Source organism: Mustela putorius, unplaced genomic scaffold (assembly GCF_011764305.1).
Source record: "Mustela putorius furo isolate JIRA1106 unplaced genomic scaffold, ASM1176430v1.1 tig00003853_pilon_pilon_pilon, whole genome shotgun sequence".
Lineage (NCBI taxonomy): Eukaryota > Metazoa > Chordata > Mammalia > Carnivora > Mustelidae > Mustela > Mustela putorius.
In genome coordinates, this window is record NW_025422005.1 from 80,680,291 (window position 1) to 80,702,910 (window position 22,620).

General features: G+C 40.8%; 1 long non-coding RNA gene across 1 annotated transcript in view; it reads right to left on the reverse strand.

Annotated features, from left to right (window-relative positions):
- The window catches only part of LOC123387284, a 35,203-nt gene extending 32,409 nt beyond the window's left edge, over positions 1–2,794 (reverse strand). Inside the window, exon 1 of the long non-coding RNA XR_006601599.1 lies at positions 2,637–2,794. This is a non-coding gene — a long non-coding RNA (uncharacterized LOC123387284). The remainder of the gene's footprint in view (positions 1–2,636) is intronic.
- Positions 2,795–22,620: the final 19,826 nt, after the last annotated feature.

Below are 22,620 nucleotides of genomic sequence, written 5' to 3' on the forward strand. Positions count from 1 at the left end.
TTGCTATAACTTACTAATGAAGTCTTCTGGGCCTGGAGTTTTCATTGTAAGAAGGTTTTAACTACAAATTAAATTTCTTCAACAGTTATAGAGCTGTTCAGATTTTCTTTTTTTTTTTTTTTCTTGAATGAACTTTGGTAGTCTGTATCTCTGAAGAAATCTGTCCATTTTATCTAAGTTGTCAATTTTATTGGCATAAAAAAAGGAATACTTAAAGTTGCAATTTTTGTTTATTTTTTTAAGCAGTTGATTTAGTATTTATAGTGTACATCTTCAACTTATCATAGTCTCTCTTAGTGATATTGTACTAAGCATGCAATGACATAAGAACCTTACAGCAGTTGACTTCCATTTCTTCCCTCCCAGACATTGTGCTTTTGTTGTCATAATTTTATTTCCACATGGAGGGGTTCGCTCTTGCTAAATGCTCCAACATTTTTTTTTTTCTCTTCAACATCCCATTTTTTCTTACTCACATGAATTTCTTTTCTTTTTTTTCCCCTTTTCTTTTTGTGAGTTGGAATCAATATTTAAAATTTAATCCAGCAATTCTGTAAAATTTTGATTGCCCCAACTACAGGTATACAAGGATCAAGGGACGCACTTGGTGAGTCCCAGAAGGGCTAGGAGTAGGTCTTCTTTAGAATGGAAGATGGGGTAGTTGAGTTCTTTTTTCCATGCTGAGACCTTAGCTACCAGATACCAGTTCTTCATCTGTACCTTTTTGCTGTGGCTGTGAATCCCTTTAAAATGGCAGGACCTGAGGAATGACGTCAAGCTGGTACATTGACGTCATTCCTCAGGTCCTGCCTTATCCCAGTGATAGCTCTGTATAAGGTAGTGGGTATGAGAAGGTAAAATGGGGTAGAAGTGGAGCACAGAGGTAGGGTTTGGCCTTGGTGTGATGTAGTCTTAGATATAGTATGGTTAAGGAATAGCTATTGAGGGCAGGTAGTCAATCTTTCTTTAAATTTGTTTAAATGACTCCTCCTTATGACATCATAAACTCACTGAAATGGTCAAAACAGTATGCGTTGGTGTTCATAATGAGAACAGCAGCTTTTGTCTATTCTTTTGGAATTTGTGCTTTATCTACTATTTTCTTGCGGTTTGGTTGTCATAAAACTAAAGAAAAGTCTTCAGTAGATTTTACTGATGTGAAGAAAATGTGTATCGCTCCCTCCAAGTAAGTGGTGTGTGTGTGTGTGTGTGTGTGTGCATGTGTGCATGCATGTGCACATGAAGTTGCCTCCTCTTATTGTCCTAGAAGCATTGTGTTTTGCATACCAGATGGGGCAACTGGGCTGATTGTGTATTTGGATACTTGTGTCTAGAAGCTATAAGCTAGAACTAAAATGAGCAACGGTTGTGATTGCTGTGACAGGAGCAAAGTTTATGGCTGCACAGCTAGGAGAAAACTTACAGATACAGCCTCTGCTTGTTGGGAAACTGTGTTCATGTCTGCACAGAGTATTTTTGTGAGGTGCTCCCTGTAAAGAACAGCGTCTCCTATCAACATTTAAGACTGAATATTTCTCAAATACAATTTGACTTGCTGCTTGTCTCATTAAAGGCTGGAGGCCCTAAGGTTCCTGTAGAATGAATGTATGTTCGTAGCCTGCCCTGGTGATATATGTATAAATTACTATGCTCTAAACTCATTTTCTGGCCTGTTGTTGTCCTGTAGAGGTTTTCAGTTTCCACCAAAAATAAAGGATCGATGGCTCAGACAGTGTGCAGTGTTGCTGAGAATGAGAACCGTGTCCCAGAATCTGTGGTTGGCCAACGGTGTCCAATGTATGCAAATATGTTCTAAGAGGTTCCCACCATGACACTGGATATAAAAATATTTCTGTAATGACAAGGTTTTATGACCATTTCAGACACCACTTAAAGACCACGAGGGAATTTGGCTTTAATGGGACTGAATGTGTGTGACTAATGTGCTCAGACACTGTGGCCAAGAACTCAGGTGTTTAGAGCATAAAAGTAACCAGCTTAAGACCATATATATCTAATCTTCAACTGTGCCAGTTAACCCTTCTCTAACTTCTGGCTAGTTAACTGCTCATGAATACATAGGGTTGGTAACCGGATTGTTCAGTATGACAGAAATAGCATAAGCCCATCGGCAGGTCTGGGAGAAATGATGTGACGTGTGTGTGTGCGTATGCATGTAAGTATATATGGAGGTGGGTAGGGGTGGGAGAAAGAGATGCCAGGGGATTTAAAAATTGTGAGGATTTTCTGTGGCTACCAATAGCATAGCCTTTCATTATGTATGAACATAAGATTATGATTCAACAACAACAACAACAACAAAGAGCTTTTTGAAGTGAATATAGGAAAACACTATATAGTTTCTTGCTCAGAGCAGTGGAGCAAGATAAGTAGTTGAGATATCAGAGCCTGTAGTGCATGGGAAGCCTTGAAGAGGGTGTGGGCTGGTTCAGCAGCCGTCTGAGGCCAATGCTGACCTGAGGTGGGTCTAGACAGTGACACAGGTGGGCAAGAGTAACTGGAGAAGTCAGTAAAGCCCAAAAAGGCAGATATGACCAGTAGAAATGTGGCCAACATGGTGTTCCTTAAAACTAGAAGCTGGTTTAGTATCAGAGGGTCACTTTAAAAACAATCACCTGTTACATGACTCTCCGTTGACCATCTTCCCAGTGACTGGTGGTGTAACTCAGTTCTTTCCTTTATCTTATTTTCATCTCAGTTCTGAGATAGAGAACGCTGAGAATTCAGCCATCAGCAGTAGAATTCCAGTCAGGAAATTATGCTTAGTGGGCTTGGAGACCTAAGGCAAAGGCAAATGACCAAAGGGAAAGGTTCTCTTTGAGCAAATATGCAACCTTGTTTCCACGGAATCTCCCTCTCTCAACCTCCTTGGTTGGCTGCTGTCACCTTTATGTCTTCCCCAAACCTCTACTTCAACCCTGCCCTGTTTTCATCAATTGTTGACACATATTCATGGAGGAAATAGAAGCCATGAGTTATAAACTCCCATAATTTCCTTGTTTTTGTTTTTTCCTAACTCCATCTGTTCTCATCTTCCCTCTTGACTTGGGCTGGAAAAACTAAGGTTACCCTATCCCATGTTCTCTTGATCTGTTCCCTTCAGTCCTCAAACTACCAACATCTACTTTCCTGAAACTGGCTGGCCACTGTCACCGCTCACCTTATAGTTGCAAAAGCCAATGACTGTTGTTTAGATCTCTTATTCTGTAACATTTCACATGATTGATCATGTTCTCATTTCCAAAATGTCACTTCTGCGTTGGATTTCGTGGAACTATTTTCTTCTGATTTACCTACCTCTTACTTTTGATTAAGTCTTTTTCATTTTTATTTTCCTTTGACTGCTTTTAAATATCAGTATATTCAGCAATTTATTAATTACGAGGGAGAAAATCATTTCAGTGGAGAGGCCTAGCAGATAACTTACTTAAGTGATCAAAGGGAACATTAGTAATGACAAATCAAGATTTTGTGTCCCTTGATAGGATGCAATGAAAAGAACACAGCATCACTTCTGTGATATTCCTGTCAAAGATGCATAACCTGTTTCATGAGAAACATCAGAAAAATCTAAATTGAGGGTTGCTTACTAAAATAGCTGGCCTATAGTCTTCAAAAATGTTGAGGTCATAGCGGAAAGACTGAACAGCTTTTGCAGACTGAAAGAGATAGGTGAGACATGACAGCTAATTGCCCTGCATGATTCTGAAGTTTGTCTATCTGATGTATAAGACATTATGAGAACAGTTGGTGGAACTTGAAGGGGATTCTGAGGATTAGATATTAGTGATGTATTAGTGTACTGGTTTTTGTGGTTATGCAAGGGAATGTGTTTGTTGGAAACAAACAGGAAAGTTTTCTTGTGTTGTTGGAGCATCAGGCCTGCAACTTACTCTAAAGTCATTCATGGAAAAAGCTCTTTATATCTGCAACTTTTCTATCAGTTTCTGGTTTTTCCTCCCAAATTAAATTTAATTATGTAAAAAGTATAACCTGTAGTTTGAATCAGGGCATCTAGATCTAGGAACAGAGAAAAGGTTGATGAGCACTGTGGGGCATGTAGGATGGGGCAAGGCTGCTTACATGGGCTGGAGTCTTAGTGAGATTCCAGGTTGTTGAGTTGTAATAATTACACACTGAGAAAAATGCAGAAAGCATCATAGTGACTCTACATCCAACCATTGAGAATCAACAGAAAATCAAAGGGAAGGAAAGAAATAAATCTGTACAAAGCAAGATCACATGAGAAAGCCAGAAATGAGACTTGACTTTTCACTGTCAATGACTAGAAATAGACATCTCTATCTCCTCTCTGTCTCTATCCCTGTCTCTCTGTGTCTGTCTATTTCTTCTCCCCCAACTTTTTATTATTTTCTAAAATCTGATGTTAAAAATCCTCCTTAGTGTGTATGTAAAACCATATTCTTGAACTGTGAAAATTTGGCTTCATCTAATTACAACTTGGATATCTAAAAGGATACTTTATCTTTTGGGTTTTAGTGGGTTATAAATTACTTAAATATGTTTCCTAAGGGGAGTCTGTCCAGCAGAGCAAGTCTTTTAAAATGCTGTCCCCCAGGGATTGCTCCTGTTCTTGTCAGGCAGGACTTAACTTTGTCTTACAGAGAGTGGGCCTGTAGTCTCCTTGCTTTGTGAAGACAACTTTTTACTTAGAGAGTGCAGCCTTCTTGTATCATTTATGGCCTTAGGTCATGTTGACTTATTTCTTCTGAATGGATGTCTGCACACACACATTTATATGTATCCGGCTATCATGTATTGATGTATTTATTTAAATTTCATACTGACAAATAGTCATAGTAAAAAAAAAAAATAGAAAAGCAATATAAAAAAACAAACCAACTGTATCATCTGACATCCCATCCTGAGAAAACTATTGTAGTGCCTTGTTTGTGCATTCTTGGAGACTTTTTTCTGTGCAAATATGTACATATATATTTGTATATATATGTAGGCTTATGTGTTAACAAAATAAGATCATACCAAAGTCCTGCTCTGTAACCTACCTTTTTTCCACTTAATAATATTTTGTGGTATCCTAGTATTTCATTGTGCAGCATTCCACACCATTAAATGCTCACAGTATTTTCAGTTTTTGCTATTATAAACTTTAGGCCAATAGATATCCTCATGCATATATACTTGTGCATTTAATTATTTTCTTTGGATAAATTCCTAGAAGTGGAATTTCTGAGTCACTGGTATTGGGATGTTTTCAATATATATTGCCAGACAGCACTCCAGAAAAGTTGTATCAGTGTATGTGCCTGCCAGCAATCTTACGACAATTTTTTTGAGAAGTAATTTATACAGAGTAAAGTGCACAAACCTGAAGTATATTGCCCAGTAAATTTTTGCAAATGTATATATTTGTGTTAATCACCATCAGACCAAAGATACAGAACACTTCTTTCACCCCAGGAAGTTCCCCCCTTGAGGTAATCACTCCTCTGAGTTTTGCTATCATACATTAGGTTTGTTCTTGAACTTCATAAAAATGGAATAATAAAATATATACGTTTGTATGTCTGGATTCTTTTGCTTAGCATAATATTTTGTGGATTCATTTCTATTTTTGTTTATATCTGTGTAGTAACCCCCTTTATTTTAGAAGATGCATAGTAGATGCCTGAAACCACAGATAGTCCTAAATCCTATATATTCTGTTTTTTTTTGGACACACATATGCAGGATAAAGATTAATTTCTAAATTAGATACAATAAGAGGTTATCAACAATAACCAATAATAAAATAGACAATTACAATAATATACTGTAGTGAAAGTTATGTGAATGTGGTCTCTCCCCCCACAAGATATTTTATTATACTGTGTTTACCCTTCTTGTGATGATCTGAGATGATAAAATGCCTACAAGATGAAGTGAGGTGAATGATGTAAGCATTGTGACTTGCTTTTAGGCTACTTGACTTTCTGATGGTACATAAGAAGGAGCATCTCCTGGGGCACCTGGGTGGCTCAGTGGGTTAAGCCTCTGCCTTCAGCTTGGGTCATGATCCCAGGGTTCTGGGATCAAGCCCCACATCGGGCTCTCTGCTCAGCAGGGAACCTGCTTCCTCCAGTTTCTCTCTCTGCCTGCTTGTGATCTCTCTCTGTCAGATAAATAAATAAAATCTTAAAAAAAAAAAAAAAAAGGAGCATCTCCTGCTTCCAGACCACAGTTTACCAAGGGTAACTGGAACTGTACAAAGTAAAAACCGAGGATAAGGAGCACTCCTGCATCCCCTAACATCCTCCCCCACTTTTAAAATTCTAGGGTAGTATTTCATTATATAAATGTACTGCCGACATTTTTCATCCATTCTCCTGCTGAGGGATACTGTGTTCGTGTAGTTTCAAATTTGAAGCTGTTATGCATAAAGTTGCTATGAACATGTTTTACATATCTTTTTGTGAATATATTCATTCATTTCTGTGGGGTATAAAATAGTGGAATTGCTGGGCCATCAGGTAGTTATATATTTAGCTTTATTGGATACTGCTAGTTTTCTGTAGTTATTGAGGCAATTTACGCTCTCATTAGCAATGTATTAAACGTTCCAGTTTCTCTATGTCCTCCTCAACACCTGAACGTCCTTCACTATTAAATATATGATGGGAAACATTTATCTCCTCCCTATCTTGGTTTATATGCTTAATCCAGCTCTTACTAAACTCATTCATTCCTTAATTCTTATGTTTCATTAATAAATATTTATGAAGCAATTTTTATGTGCCTGGTACTATATTAAGCCTCGTGGATACAAAGATGAGTAAGAATAAGCTCTTAAGAAACTTACAGCCTCACAGAGAAAACATATAGAAGCACCTAATTAAAGTGTATGATGAATGCCGCAACATGAGCCTGGACTTGCACAGAAGCATGATGTCATGCAGAGAAAGAATAACAAACGTTAAGGAGGGAGAGAGAAGGCATGGCAGATGAGAGCCTTGAGGTTCCACAAAAGAAGGGATAATGACAGGCAACGTGATCGAACCCATGTTACTCTAGATACCATGCCAAGTGCTTTACATGTCTTATCCTAGTTAGTCTTCCATGTTGGTTAGCTTCTTAATATGCTGATTTTACAGTTGGGTCAACCAAGGCATGGAGAAGTGAAGCAACGTGTCCACAGCCACAGTGCTACCAAGCGAGGAAGCTGGGATTTGAACCCAGGAAGTCCGACTCTAGAGCAAACACTGGACCCCGTAGTGGGGAGGGTCTTGGGAAGGCATACTAGGCAGTGAAAGCAGCTGTGCACAGGCAGCAAGAGAAGATACAGTCTGGCAAGTTTGAGAGACCTCCAGCAAGAGGCCGGAGGGAGCATGGTAATGGGAGCAAGAAGAGATGGAGATGAAAGCCAGATCTGGAGAGAAGCAGCTAGCATTTGTTTGATGGCTTTTCACTGGGAGTCGTCTGTCCCTCTGCCCCATCACCAAGCTCCAAACAATATTTAAAATGTTTCATCATGTCATTGGATGAGCCATTTGGGCACACTTGCCAAATAACCGAACATTCCAGTTTCCTCGAATGGAGTGGAAAGAATTACTTGAAAGTGTGCGAGCAGAGCCTGGTTTCATATGCCGGCTCCCGGCAGTGCCCGCATGCCCGGTGCGTTCTGTTTAATGCACCCATCTGCTGGTGAGGCGGCAGCTTTCAGAGGAGCTGAGGACGGTGTTCCTGAGCCCTCTGGAAGGGTCCAGTCGTAAAAGGATAAAACCCAGGCGATGCTCCATCGTGTAGTGCAATGGGCGACGCCAGATTTCGCTAAAATAGGATTAAGTCAAAAACTGCACACTGTGAAGCATTTGTCTGGTTAAATAATTTAACAGGTCTTGCATTCCTGCTTCAGTCAGTTTGAACAGAAATGCTTCTCTTGGGGCCTCTCCTTGCGAACATCATCAGACTAATCGTGTGCAAGCTTGCCTGGTGCCAGTTGGGCTGGGGCGGGGGGGTGGTGCGGGTGGATGCCTGGTGGTCCCGGTGATGATGGGAAAGGAGGCAATGCAAAAGTATACCTTTGGGGAAAATGCAAACTTTTCTTGCCTGCGGAGTGTGTGTGTTAGTATTCAGAGACTGTTGGCCCATTGTTTGCGACTCCAGCTTTCTCAGCAGAATGCGTGGCAGATGGCTTACATTTGCATTAGCCTTCTGGAGAAGGAATTCGCTACCAACAACATAAGCTGCAGCTTTTCTTTTCAGAATTTACAACAAATTGGCCAGAATGACAATTTAAAAAAAAAACATTAGCATCACTATTTCCACATTCCCTTTCTGAATAGGGTAAATGATTCCCTCTCCAACTGTGTCATTTGCACTTTTTTCCCCCCAAATGTTTATTAAAATGATTTAGGTATTTCATTATGCAAAATGACTTTTATAAAAAGACCTTTCTTTTTGCCCCACAGTCACATATAATTTCTTTTGTCACTTGTTATAGAGTGGAGTTATGGGAAGCTAGGACATATTATTTGTTCTAGTCTGTATTGGATAATTTATTACATTAAGAAACCAATAATTTTCAAATATAATCAGATTTAAGTTTTTAATAAGATTCATCTTCCCATTCACACTTGCTTAATTTAAGGATATTAAATCTGCTCAGGAACGAGCTGCCTCTCAAAGCCTTGTGTGCCCATTAAGGGGCTTTATTCCTGATGTGTTAATAGGATTTAATTACATTACCGTCTTCATGCGGAGTCACAGTGCAACAGTTAACTGTGATAAGCCAAGCAAACAACAGCCTGAAAAGGAAGTGGTGTATAGTAGTTGGTTTATCGGCTTAGAAAATCAAGACGATTATTATTTTAAAATTGATGGTTGCACGCATTTGCATCATGTTTGGTTCAAATGCTGGAAAGAACAAACTTTCTCTTTTCCTTTAAAAAGAAAATCACTTAAAAGGCCACCCACATAAAAGGTGAACAATAAACACTTAACAGAAACTACTTAATTGCCATTTATCTTTTGAATTGCAATGAGATTTTTACTATCGACTATAAAGAGATTTGTTTCAACAATTTACCCTGCTATTCTTTTGTCTTTTTGACTATCACATCCGTGATTTGGGGTTCAGAATAATAGCTGTGTTCATTGTTAAGAAGTAATGATTTTCAAATTGCTCTTTTATCCTGTCTTAAACTTTTTTTTTTTTTCCTGCTCCTGCCCTTACCCGCTGTACCACTTCCTGGGTCCCCCAGTTAATGACAGATAACAGAGCTTTGGGATTCTGTGGCCTGACAAGAGAAGGCATCTGGATACATCCTTCAGTAAATCTTGTCAATTTCTCCATCAAGATCATTTGCATTGATTGGAAGTGTTGACTTCTGTGAATTTCCGTTTCATGTGAACTTGACAGAACTCAGTACTTTCGCTCGTCACAGATGCCTGTGAAATAGAAGAATGATTTTTAAAGCATTCCAATGACTTTAAAAAAAAAAGAAAGAAAGAAAGAAAAGGAAAAGGAAAAGAACCCAGCAATATGTTATCTGGTTGAACTTTTCACTTCCAAAGTGATTGACAACTTCTGCACATTTTCATGAGACATCACAGACCTGGCAAACAAAATTTGAGATGGTATACAGTCTTGTTTTACCCTGTTAGAAGTTGTTATGGAGGTAGGGGGAAAAAAAGTATGAAAAGGCACCAGAGCTAATTTTTTTAAACAGTAACTTCCTACCCTGGTCTGTCAGGAAGATGTTTCTGATGCCACTTTTTCCTTGAGCTATGTTGGTGGGAGGTGGAGAGAATGGGAAGAGAAGGATGCCCACACATTGTTCGGGTTCTCTCGGAGCCATCCACTTTCATCTCTTCTATGTATTGGGATTTTGTATACATTTTTAAAGCAGCTCCACGTTTCAAAAAAAAGTTTGAAAATTGAAGAACTCTACTTTCTGTTCATCCCACGGCCCATTTATTTAACATTCCTTCCGTTGTCAGTTACTGCATGGGCCTACCATGTTCCTCAGACATTGTGGTCCACAGTGGAAATACAAAAGGAGTGAGAAATCTCCTTATCTTAAAACTTATGTAACTACATTACAGCCAAGCTGGAAGGCTAGCAGATATGAATGCAGAGTATTCTAATATTCTTAGCTAAGCGAAGTATAGTTTCTGCCATTCTAGCAGATCTTAATAGTCAGTAAATAGTAATGTAAAATATTAACGTGCTTTATTTAAATCGTTAATTGTAAACACAGTTAACATTTCTCAGAGTTCACACTTAGTGAATCTAATTTTAATGAATCCATAAGAGGACAATGAATAGCCGTCCACACTCACATAGCTTTCAGAGACTATAAACAAATACTGTGCCAAAAGACTCTCTGTGACTTGGTGGTTACTGAAAGGCAACCAAAGAGAAGACTGTGTTACGCGAAGTTTGGAAAGTTAGAGGCAGACCACATAGAGCAAAGGGCATGTGGGATGTGAAGCTAGTGTACAGGTTCAGCGGGGAGCAGTGCCTTTTTCATACCCCGTGTGCCTCCGTGCACAGCCTGACGATTATCCACTCCTCTGGATCTATTTGCTTGATCAGCCTCCAGTATTTTGCCCCCAGCTTTCAGTCATTCTTTTCTTTCTTCTGTTCGTCTTCATCTCCCTGGAGCTTCCCTTTAGTGTTGTTATTCCATCACTCCTGTAACATTGAAGTAGCATCTCTTCCAGAGTTTCTCAGAGCTGGAGCACATGCGTGTGTGTGTGTGTGTACACACGTGTGCACAAGGTAAGGAAGTAATGAGAGGCCAAGTCGTGTGGCTCGTGGAAAGCAGTTCGGGGCAGTTGAAGTGCAGGGACAGTACGGGGAGGACCAGGAGGGAGGAAAGCCAGGGGCTAGCACGGGTGCTGGAGAGCAGCTGAACTACAGGCAGAAGAGAATTCTGGATTCACAGTATGGAAATAGGATGTGCAGCTGTACCTTGATTTTTAGAATAGGCATAGTTCTGGAAAAGTAGAGTGAACTTTTAAGTCTCTTTAAATCATTTTTTTGTTAAAAATATTAGAGTCATTTCTTTGGAGAGAAATGTGGTTTTAATGTATTAAAAAATGATACTTAAAACTCTATTGATGTCTGCTTATCCTTTTCTTCTTCAAGGCCCAATTCTGTGTGAATCTCCGGATTTCCCCGGTGTTTTTGTTTCCTTTGAAGTTTTGTGGTGCTAATCAGATGCCATTTTTGTTATCTGGTTTTTTTTTTAAATACAATTTAAGAATATTTAAAATACAAAAATTATCCCAACCTGTAAATTAGACTATGAGGATAACCATGTATCCATTCTTGGTTTATTTTCTTTTCTGTGAGAGTGTACTCTTATCTACTATTACTTAAGGGCTTGAACTAGGTGAAGTTTTATGTTGACTTGTAGGTTTGTGTCTAAACGATTTGATGGATATTATTTTTGGTAGGCAGATAAGGTAATCATAAAGGTTTTGGTTTAGTGCCTCATAGGACACTAATCAGTTTTGTATCTGATTCAACAAGCGTATTTTAACAGTCCTTTATTAAGTTTCCTATAACTGCCCAGCTCCACAAGCGCTCACCTTGTGAGCAGTAGCTCCACTCACCTTCTTACAGCTTTCCTCATTAGCTTATGAGTTCTAGAAATCCTGTTAAATGGGTTCATTCTATTTTGTATGAGAGTCATGTCTTTGGCTTTTTGGCAGAATAGTATACTTTGATAATATAATCATAAATACTTTGTTGGCTTTAAAAGACTAAAATACCAGAACTCGTATACCGTCAGTGCCGTCAGAGCTGGTCTACGAGTCATACACTATGACAGCTTTGATTCATTTTGATCTAAAATCATACACTATGGCCGGATCATCGTCTTTAGTTAGTAGATATTTTTGTAGAGTACTCATTTGTTTTTTACCTCCCCAAACCAGACCTTTCAAAAGGATAGGAATTTGTTATCACTGAGGATATGTGGGAAAATAAGCAGTGATACAGGATCTGAGGGAAGTTATAAAATAGGACATTGTTAAATGCTTTCCTTAAAGGTGGCATTTGGGAATACATCTACAGCTTCCTAGACAACAACTCAGGGCTTAGTTCAATTCAGTTAACTTTTATTGAGCATTTACCCTGCACCAGGCACTGTGAATGGGCCTGGGGATATACAGATGAATGGGTTGTAGTTGTGGGCTTCAGGTATTTATAGCAGAATGTGATATGAACAACACCGTGTGTGTGTGTGTGTGTGTGTGTGTGTGTGTATCTCCAGGTTCCATTACAGAGGAGAGAATTAGTTCCATCTCTAGGTATTAGGGAGTGACGTCTGGGCATCTTACAAGGATAAATTGGTGTTCCTCGGCTGACAAGTTTGGGGGGAAACAAATGTCCAAGTACAGTATTAAGGAGCTAGGCATATTTGGGGAGTTGGCTGTGGTTTGGCATTACTGGAGCGTAGAGTTTAAGGTGGAGAGATGAGAAGTAAGAAGGGTGAGCTAAGAAGGACTCAGCCCATCAGGGACCTAGGGAGGATTGCCTCCTATTGTTGCTGTAACAAATGGCCACGAATTTAGTAGTCAAAAGCAACAAACGTATTCTCTTTCGGTCTGGGGGTAAGAAGTCTAGAATGGGTCGGCAGGCTACCGCATTCCTTCTGGAGGCTCCAGGAAAGAGGAATCTGGTGTCCTTGCCTTTTCCAGCTTCTAGAAGCTGCTTGTACTCCTTGTCTTGTGTGCTGCCCTCAATCCCCATCATTCCAGTGCCTGGTTCAGCTGTCCCCTTTGTTACGTTCTCTGAGTCTCCTGCTTCCCTCTTCTAACAACCCTTGTGATGACCTTGGGCCTACCTGGATGATTCAGGGTAATCATCTCCCCATTTCAAGATCCTTAATCACATCTGCAAGGTCCCTTTTGCCTTGTGAAGTGACGTGTTCAGATATGTCAGAGACTGGGATGTGGGCATCTTTGGGAGGCCACTACTCAGCCTGTCACAAATAGTATATGTCATAGTTTTTGGGAAAACAGTTTGAAGATTGTGAACAGATGATATACTGATGTAAGTGGTTCTCAAATTTTAGTGTGCTTATTAAAAACGAAGGTGATTCTGATTCAGTATCTCAGGGGTGGGTCTGGCAACTGCATTCCCACAGGTGATTCTGATGCAAATAGTTTCAGAATTACTCCTTGGGAGATGGCTTTCTGATGGCTGGATGGATAATGGACTAGAGAAGAAAAGGACCACAGACCTGCAGATAGACTCTTGCAGTAGCGCACAGTAGAAGAATACATTGTTAATGATTAACAAAATCCTTTCCAAACCCCTGAGAGACAGTATAATATGTTCATTAAGGGCCTATGTGATGGAGTCAGACAGATCTAGTTCTATCACTTGCACCTGTCACCGTGCAAAGTTACTTCATTTCTTAAGTCTCAATTTCTTCACCTGAAAATGGAAATAATCATATCTATCTTTATGGTGGTTTTGAGGATTAAATATGATGTGTCAGAAAGGCACTTGGCACAGTGCCTGGCACACAGTAAGCACTCACAAATAATGGCTATTGTTTTTTTTTTTTTTAATTAATTAATTTATTTATTTTCGGCATAACAGTATTCATTATTTTTTCACCACACCCAGTGCTCCATGCAATCCGTGCCCTCTATAATACTCACCACCTGGTACCCCAACCTCCCACCCACCCACCAATTCAAACCCCTCAGATTGTTTTTTAGAGTCCATAGTCTCTCATGATTCACCTCCCTTTCCAATTTCCCCCAACCCCCTTCTCCTCTCTAACTCCCCATGTCCTCCATGCTATTTGTTATGCTCCACAAATAAGTGAAACCATATGATAATTGACTCTCTCTGCTTGACTGATTTCACTCAGCATAATCTCTTCCAGTCCCATCCATGTTGCTACAAAAGTTGGGTATTCATCCTTTCTGATGGAGGCATAATACTCCATAGTGTATATGGACATAGTGTATATCTTCCTTATCCATTCGTTCGTTGAAGGGCATCTTGGTTCTTTCCACAGTTTGGTGACCGTGGCCATTGCTGCTATAAACATTGGGGTACAGATGGCCCTTCTTTTCACTACATTTGTATCTTTGGGGTAAATACCCAGGAGTGCAATTGCAGGGTCATAGGGAAGTTCTATTTTTAATTTCTTGAGGAATCTCCACACTGTTCTCTAAAGAGGCTGCACCAACTTGGATTCCCACCAACAATGTAAGAGGGTTCCCCTTTCTCCACATCCTCTCCAACACATGTTGTTTCCTGTCTTGTTAATTTTGGCCATTCTAACTGGTGTAAGGTAGTATCTCAATGTGGTTTTAATTTGAATCTCCCTAATGGCTAGTGATGAGGAATATTTTTTTCATGTGTCTGATAGCCATTTATATGTCTTCATTGGAGAAGTCTCTGTTCATATCTTCTGCCCATTTTTTGATATGCTTGTCTGTTTTGTGTGTGTTGAGTTTGAGGAGTTCATTATAGATCCTGGATCTCAACCTTTTGTCTGTACTGTCATTTGCAAATATCTTCTCCCATTCCGTGGGTTGCCTCTTTGTTTTTTTGACTGTTTCCTTTGCTGTGCAGAAGCTTTTGATCTTGATGAAGTCCCAAAAGTTCATTTTCGCTTTTGTTTCCTTTGCCTTTGGAGACATATCTTGAAAGAAGTTGCTGTGGCTGATATCGAAGAGATTACTGCCTATGTTCTCCTCTAGGATTCTGATGGATTCCTGTCTCACATTGAGGTCTTTTATCCATTTTGAGTTTATCTTTGTGTACGGTGTAAAAGAATGGTCAAGTTTCATTCTTCTACGTATAGCTGCCCAGTTTTCCCAGCACCATTTATTGAAGAGACTGTCTTTTTTCCACTGTATATTTTTTCCTGCTTTGTCAAAGATTATTTGCCCATAGGGTTGAGGGTCCACATCTGGGCTCTCTACTCTGTTCCACTGGTCTATGTGTCTGTTTTTATGAGTAATGGCTATTGTTTTAAGGGTCATTATATCTAAAGGACACATGTTATTTTTTAGTGAAATGCTCAATTTAATTCTAAAGTGAATGTCGACTTTTTATGGGTTATTCATCTGTTGAACCTTTACCTAAAGTTCTAGAGGAAACAGAACAAAAACATTAACAACAAAAAACCAGGAAGGATCCCTCTGAACACAGAGCCGGCCCATCTTGCTTTTACATTTATAAGCCATTCCTCAGGACATACTCCTCTCTGGTTCTGCAGATCCTGTTTTCTAGCACTTTGTGGGCCTGAAGGTGATGATCAGTCTAAAGGCAGAGGATGTAGAAACGGCAGAGGCAAAGCATCAAATGCAACAGAGATGGAACAGCCCTTAGCCGAGAACGCTTGTTAGGACGCATATATGAAAATAATGGAAAATTCCACCTGCCAAAATACTGGAAGCTAGGAAATTTGACAAAATAGGCTCTGCATTCAGACACTCCGTTACCTACAAACTTGTAGAGAAATTTAGGAACTTTTGGGGAAATGAGAACACAGTTTATCTCAGAAGAAAGATGTTCCAGCTTTGTCAGCTCGGTGATTTTACTGGTCCCACTTAGGCGTTACAAAAATGGGAAGTAGAGGGGCACCTGGGTGCCTCAGTGGGTTAAAGCCTCTGCCTTCGGCTCAGGTCATGGTCCCAGGGTCCTGGGATCGAGCCCCGCATCGGGCTCTCTGCTCGGCGGGAAGCCTGCTTCCTCCTCTCTCTGCCTGCCTCTCTGCCTACTTGTGATCTCTGTCTGTCAAATAAATAAATAAAAATATATTTAAAAAAAATGGGAAGTAGAATGTCCCTCTGTGTCTATGAATAAATGGATTTAGGAGTAAGATTTTCAGCACTAATCTGTGATCAAGTAGAGGAGCTTCTGTATTCTGATTCAGACAGAGTGCCTGTTTTATTAATTAAGTGATGAAAAATTGTCCTTAGGAGAGTTTCTGTATAATGAGGTAAACACATTTGCCTGCTGTAGAAGGTGGTTGGAGGCTCAGACTGTGTTGGGGAATGGGAGGTGAGATAGGAGGAAAGTGGCGGATGGTACTATCCCTGTCCCTTCATTCCTGCAGTCAACCCTACAGATCATGCATACTGGGCATCCCTGGGGCAGAATGGGTAAGAATGGGAGAATGTGCAAGAAAACCCTGTAGATGAATGCACTTAGATTGGGCTGATGTTGGTAGCCCAGTTGGCAGAACATTGTTAGAAGAGCAAAACAATCACCTATACTGAAGTCCAAGGGAATGTTTACCTTACTTAAAATAAGAAATTGCTTTCAGGTGTGAACTATCTGCTACCATTTGAATAATTGCTCTTCACTGCCTATTGACAAGTATGTTTAGCTGTTCACAGAAGTTAGTCCTTAAAGGGCCAGCACTTGCCAATTTTTGTTAATGTGGTTACGAGACTGCATTTTGAACCATATTAAAACTGAATTTTGGGAAAGCATGCACAGTTCCATTTGAAATAATGTTATTGTTTTGAATTATCCCATTTCACAGATGAAAAAGTTGAAGAACTGACAACCTGCTCAAGATCCTGTTTTAAGTTTGAGACTAGTGGTACCCTAGACAGGGAAAGGGAAACAATCCAAACAACGTGTTTTCTAGCAGTGGGCATGTCAGAACTTTAGCAGGCAACATCCATGAGATAACCTTGTTAAACCCTAGCAGAAAAAGTGGCCGTACCTATCTTTAATTGACCAGTAAATGCACGTCAAAGACTTTAAGATACATTTATGGTATACTTGAGCTTGAAAGTATATCCAGAAAGAGAATATTCAGCAAGATGTGTCCTCAGTGAAAGGAGGGTCCCTGTCAGTTTGGCAAATTTGACCGACTGGCTCCTGGAGATTTCTGTTTCTGGTGAATGGATTATCTCAGCCTTTAAGCAACCGCCTCTCTCTCTACTGCTGCTGCTGCTTTTTGATATTTCTCTGTTCATTTACACCTCCCCACAGGGCAGAGAAGGAAGATAAGGCGGAAATCAGTATTGGTCATGGGTTAAACGTCTAATTGCAGCTCTTAAGGGGACTGGAGAAAGGAAGGTAAAACGAGGTCTGGGAGTTCTGTGTTGCTCCGTGTCCCTGTTCCCGTCCCCGGTGCAATCCATCAAGTGTCCCTGGGTTGGCAAGGCCCCTGGAAGTGTAGCTGAGCTGGTCTGAAATTTAAGTCAGACAAAGAGGAGATGGCTCTTTTTTGTTTAAAAGTATTTTCCACTGGAAGACTGAATTCACATGGTAAAGGAAAAAAATGTTTTAAACAGACATCGTAATATTGTTTTATCATGGCAAATGTTCTTGTGCCTGTATATGCATACACTTGTAACATGTTCTCTAAATATATCTTTAGTGATTTATGGGAGCAGATGGGAGATGTGATCCATATAGTCTCTTGTTTGAATAAATTGGTGTCCGGACTTCAGTTTTGGCCATCACTGCCCAGTGCTGCTTTTCTTCCTAATTAAGACATAGATGGGAGTCAAGAATTGGATGAACAATATTTTTACTTCTAGAACTGAGAGATACCTGCCGATCTTGGACTTTAGTAAAGTCTCTCCTGCCTGTATCATTTTCCGTGGACGGATGATGCCAAACGAAGTTAGTTTAAGTTGTTTGACCTTACTGTTCAAGGAGTTGGATGAGAAAAACAGTGAATTCCTGATCTGGAAAATAGCCCTCTCTTCTTGCTGTTCCCTCCCTCTTCCCCTTCTTTCTTCCATAGATATTTATTAAGTACCTACTAAATGCTAGACATATGTCCTATGCCTTGGTGATGCATAATAAATAAGATAAATAAATAAGATAAATACTTTGCAGAAATTAATTATTTTAGGTGCATAAGTGATTAGTTAAATGAAATTATGATATATGTAATCAGGAAAGTTTGGAGTTCTGGGGGGAATATAAGAGGCCAGAGCAGGGTCCTCTTGAGTGGTCTTGGAGAGTTCTAAGACACTTAAGATGTTGTTAAGGAAGTGACATGGAAACTAGGTCTGAGCAGAACAGAAGGAGCCTAGGTGAAGCACTGGGTGGGTCGGCAGACAGGTTGTGTGCAAGGAAGAGAGGGTTAAAAAATAGCATTTGCAGTGTCTGAGGTGGGAGAAAGTTTGATGTGTCCAAGGAATGGAAGTGGCGCAAAGACAGCAAGTGGGGGAGGAGTGGGCCAGCTGGATATACACTGGACCTGCTGCTCTGTGGAGCAGAGAATTAGGGCCAGGCAGAAGAGAATTTAGGGGATCAGACATGGGGCTCTTTAATTGCAGAGAGTGAGAGGTCACTGGCCAAGGAGGGTGGTGGTAAAGGTGGATGAAAAGTGGGTGACTATATGCAAAATCCTGTGGGGCCCTGGGATCGCTCGGGTTGGCAGGCAAGGTGCAGAGTAGGTGCCCAGCCTTTGTCTGGCATCCTGTCTTTGGGCCTGCGTGATCTCAGAAAACATCTTTTTCATTGTCTTCTGCCTCACCTGCCTCCTTCTTCGTGGAGATAAGGAGTGGGGTGCCCTAGAGTTCTTTGGACAATCTCCTGTCCTGGCCACCTTGGTTTGACAGCGAGGGGACAGATGCCATCATGGCCTCTTTATCTGGGGCTTCAAGCCATCCCTGGCCAGCTTCATTGGCATCAGCTCCTCTGTTACTTTCTCTTCTACCCTTTTCCCTCCCGTGTCCCTTTCTTTAGTCTGGAGGCATCTGCTGCTTAGCTCTTCAAGTTGGATCATTTAAGTTGTGAGTCTTCCAGAGGCCACGCATATCTGTTTCAGCCCTTGCCTTGGGTTAGGCCCTTAGATTTCTTTCCTCTTCTTCTTCTGTGTCCTCCCCACAGGGCCACATCTGGTGTCTACAAGAGAGTGCATGTGTGTGTCCCACTTCAGGCCACAGTCATGGGCTGTCTGCAAAGTTGTGTGGAAAGTGCTCTTGTCAGTCAAATCTTTCAGAAATATATATTTTTGAGGTATCCTTGTAGGGAATCATTTTGTAAAATGAATAATCCTTCTGCCCTAATTGTTGGATCTCCCACTGTGCCCTGCTTCACCTCTTCCTTTGTCTGGAGTGTGAAGGCTTCGTGCTCCATGTTGGGGTGTGTGGAAGGATTGTTCACAGTCTGTGTCCAAGAAACTGAGGGCCTAGTGCAGGCCTTGGTAGGACAGTCCCACCATGTCCTGCACCTCTGCATTGGGAAGCTTGGCCCAGCATCTGAGGCATCAGGACAGTCACTGTCCCCAGCAGTTGCTGGTGGCACGCTTGCCAGCTTGGTGTTGGCAGAGACCATAGATGGCCACAGAATGGGAGGGGGAAAAATAGTGGATATCAGACTTTAGGGTACAAGACACATGTGGGGAAATCCCAGAACCTCCTGGGAGGAATTTGAGGAGGAAGAGTGGGTGAGGGCTGAGTCAGAGAGAGACTGTTTGGTGACGGATACTACTCAGTTGTACTGCCTGGCTGATGGGTCTGGGAAACGTGGTTTGTGGAAGACAAAATTACCAGTGGAAGAATAGGAAACAGAGATTAGATTATGCTCTAAAGACCTTCCAGGTGGTGTGTCTCAAATGGGGTTCTGTGGTAAGTGTGGATTCTGGCTCCATTGAGCTGGTGGTCACCAGTTGGGGCATGGGGGTTAAATTTTTGCATATCTGATGAACTGATGGATGATGCCAGTGGTGCTGCTCCTTAGGTCTCACTTTGAGTAGCAAGGATCCCGTTAAAAAATATAAATGGCGTGTAGGGAGATTTGGTGGAAATCTTTGATCAGAAGCCTGGGATAGTAGAAACTTAAAAAGATTGTTTCTCCTTTTGTAGTGCTATAGGATACCCGAAGTGTTCAGTTTTGGAGTTAGTCTGGTCTGAACTTCAGCTCTACCATTTAGTGCCTGTATGACCTTTGGGTCATATATATATAACCTTGTATGTATATATACACATATGTATGTGTATATATATATTATTATATATAATATATGTAATATGTTATATATGTATACATATACATACATATATACATACACATATACATATGTATAGGTATATACATATACATATATAACCTTGTATAGCCTTGGTCTCATCCTCTGTAATCCTCTGTAAATGTCATCCTCTGTAAAATGGCTACCTCATAATAGTACTTATCTCATTGGGGTTGTTAGTTATATTATTCAGTTTGAAGAATCTGGGTTAAATAAAGTGAAGTTGGTGTCTTGACTGCAGGACTTTCCAGGACCCTTAATTTGCAAAAGTGATGCTCCAGGAAGGAGATATGATCAGTGACATTTCCTAAACTGATCTGACCACTGAATTTCTAATTTTCTCAGAGCATGTGGTGGGTCTCTGAGACCCCTGCTTTAGGAGAACTGATGTGGTGGCAGACAGAAAGACGAATTCATCTGGGAAAGGCCATAGCTGGGGAAATTCTCCAGAACCTGAGCCTGGAGGGAAGGGGTGCGGCAAAATGACCAGTGTGGAGCCGTTGAGGCAGTGGCGTGGGGTGAAGAGGAGGAGGTCAGGCCGAAGCAGGCTATAGACTTGAGAGAAAAGAGGGCTAGGAAGAAGGAGGAGTCCTGTAAGATTCTTTCCCCCCTAGAGAGAAACAGAAGGCCAGGGGAGAGTGCCATGTGTTTAATTTTCCATCCTGATTTAAATTCTGCTGCTTGTTGCCCACAAACTAACAGCATGCCTCTTGAGTCTCTAGGGCATTTTACAGTAAAGCCACATATTTTCTGAAGCTGGGTCAAGATTGAGCATATGAAATTCCTCAAGTGTGAAATTCCACTTAACCCCATTAATGCTTATAACCCTGAGTAGGTATTGTTTATAATTCACTTCTAGTTAACCAGTGGATATTTACATTTGACAAATCTTTTCAGCTCTATCTCAGACTAAGTTTATTTTAGGGGAGAAAATTGGCCTTCCTGTCAAAAAGCTGAGAAGAACCAGCCTCCCCCCTCCCACTCCTTTGGTTTGCACATTTGGCTGTAACTGTGTGTGTGTGTGTGTGTGTGTGTGTGATGGTACTCTGAATTTCATGATACTTAGGGTAGTCAATCTTTCATTTATAAGGGCCTTTACAGTTTATCAAAGGTTTTGACATAATGATCTCATTTTATTCTGACAAACCATGAAATGGGTATCATTTAGCATATCTGTTTTTTTCCCTTACAAGGTGAAGAAAGTGGGGATAGTATATAGTTTCATAGGCCGATCTATAGATACTTTCCTTCCCCTGGGAATTTTCTGCAGCTTTTATACAGAGCTTTCATACTTGGTTGGTACTGAAAATACCAAAGCAATTATTTGAATTACAAGGATAAACCCATTTACGTGTCAGTGCAGTTACTGAACCATGCTCACAGTGTAAAGAGCCTAGTTGAATTGCAGCTGGAATCCTGTTAGCTCCTCTCACTCCTGCTCCCAAATCAGACTGGCGTACGAAAGCTTCATTTACTCTCCTCCCCAGCACATGCTGACCATAAAGCCACACAAATCAGCATTCACTTTAGGTTTAAAAATTTTTAATGGCCTCTGACTTTGTATAAAGTAATTACCCCAGCTAATATTTTAGAATCATTTGATAAAAGTCCAAGATCTAAATCTTTTTGAGTGGCCATTCAAGTGCACTCTAGGATGAATATGAGGCGCTGCCTTTTCTGCGTATAAGGAACGCTGTTCCGGCCACCACCTAGATTTTAATTAGTTAACGTCTCTCATCCCACTTCACAGCACTGGTATAGAATTCAAGCTTTCGGATTCTGTTCAACAGTTAGCAGTAAAGGCTACCACTGGTGGCACATTTACTTTGTGTTGAAACCTCTGAACTCTTCTGGGAGGCCAGGATGTGTGTTACATTTTCGGGAGAAGAAACTGTGACATGACAAGACTAAGAGGAGGAGACCCCACAACCTCCTCCCACTGGCTTGTGGGGCTGACAAATGCGGTTTGAGATTTTGTGGAGCGAGTTCATGTTACCCAGAAACTCAGAAGTATTACGAAACATCCCGTTGCACTTCCAGTGTTTATAGTCTGTTTTTTAGTCTCATACAAAGGGAATGAGAAAAAAAGTCAAGTGATGACTTATTGATGATAATTTAATCTTTTAGTGTTAATGAGGAAATTGGATGTGGCTTTTGATCTGTAAACATAGTGGACGAATATTCACATTTAACAGCCAGAATGTGGAAGTGAAAGAAACTGTCAGTTGGGTATAGGCGAGTGCTGAGGAGTCCTGCCGAGATCACCCTCAAGGCTGGTGTGCTCATCCCACACTTTTGAGAATGGGCTTCTAATACTTACAGTATCCTCTTCTCAGGAGAAGTGCTGTCTGCCTCACCCCAAAGTCTCTCTCTCATCTCCAGGTTGGTGCCAATACTGAGTGTCTCTTAAGTGACGGAAATCTTTGTTGGCTCAGGACTGTCCTAGTTTCTGCATTGAATGCTGAAAGTTCCATGTCTCTGGAAACCCCTCAGTCCAAGGCAAACCAGGGTGATTGGTCACTCCTTTGTTCCAAGGGGGCCCCCAACTCTATGATGTCATGAGGAGGCCAGAGCTCCCTGTGGGACCAGACTGAAGCTGATCTCCAAGCAAGACCCATCCTTATGAAAGAGGTCACAGATCTCT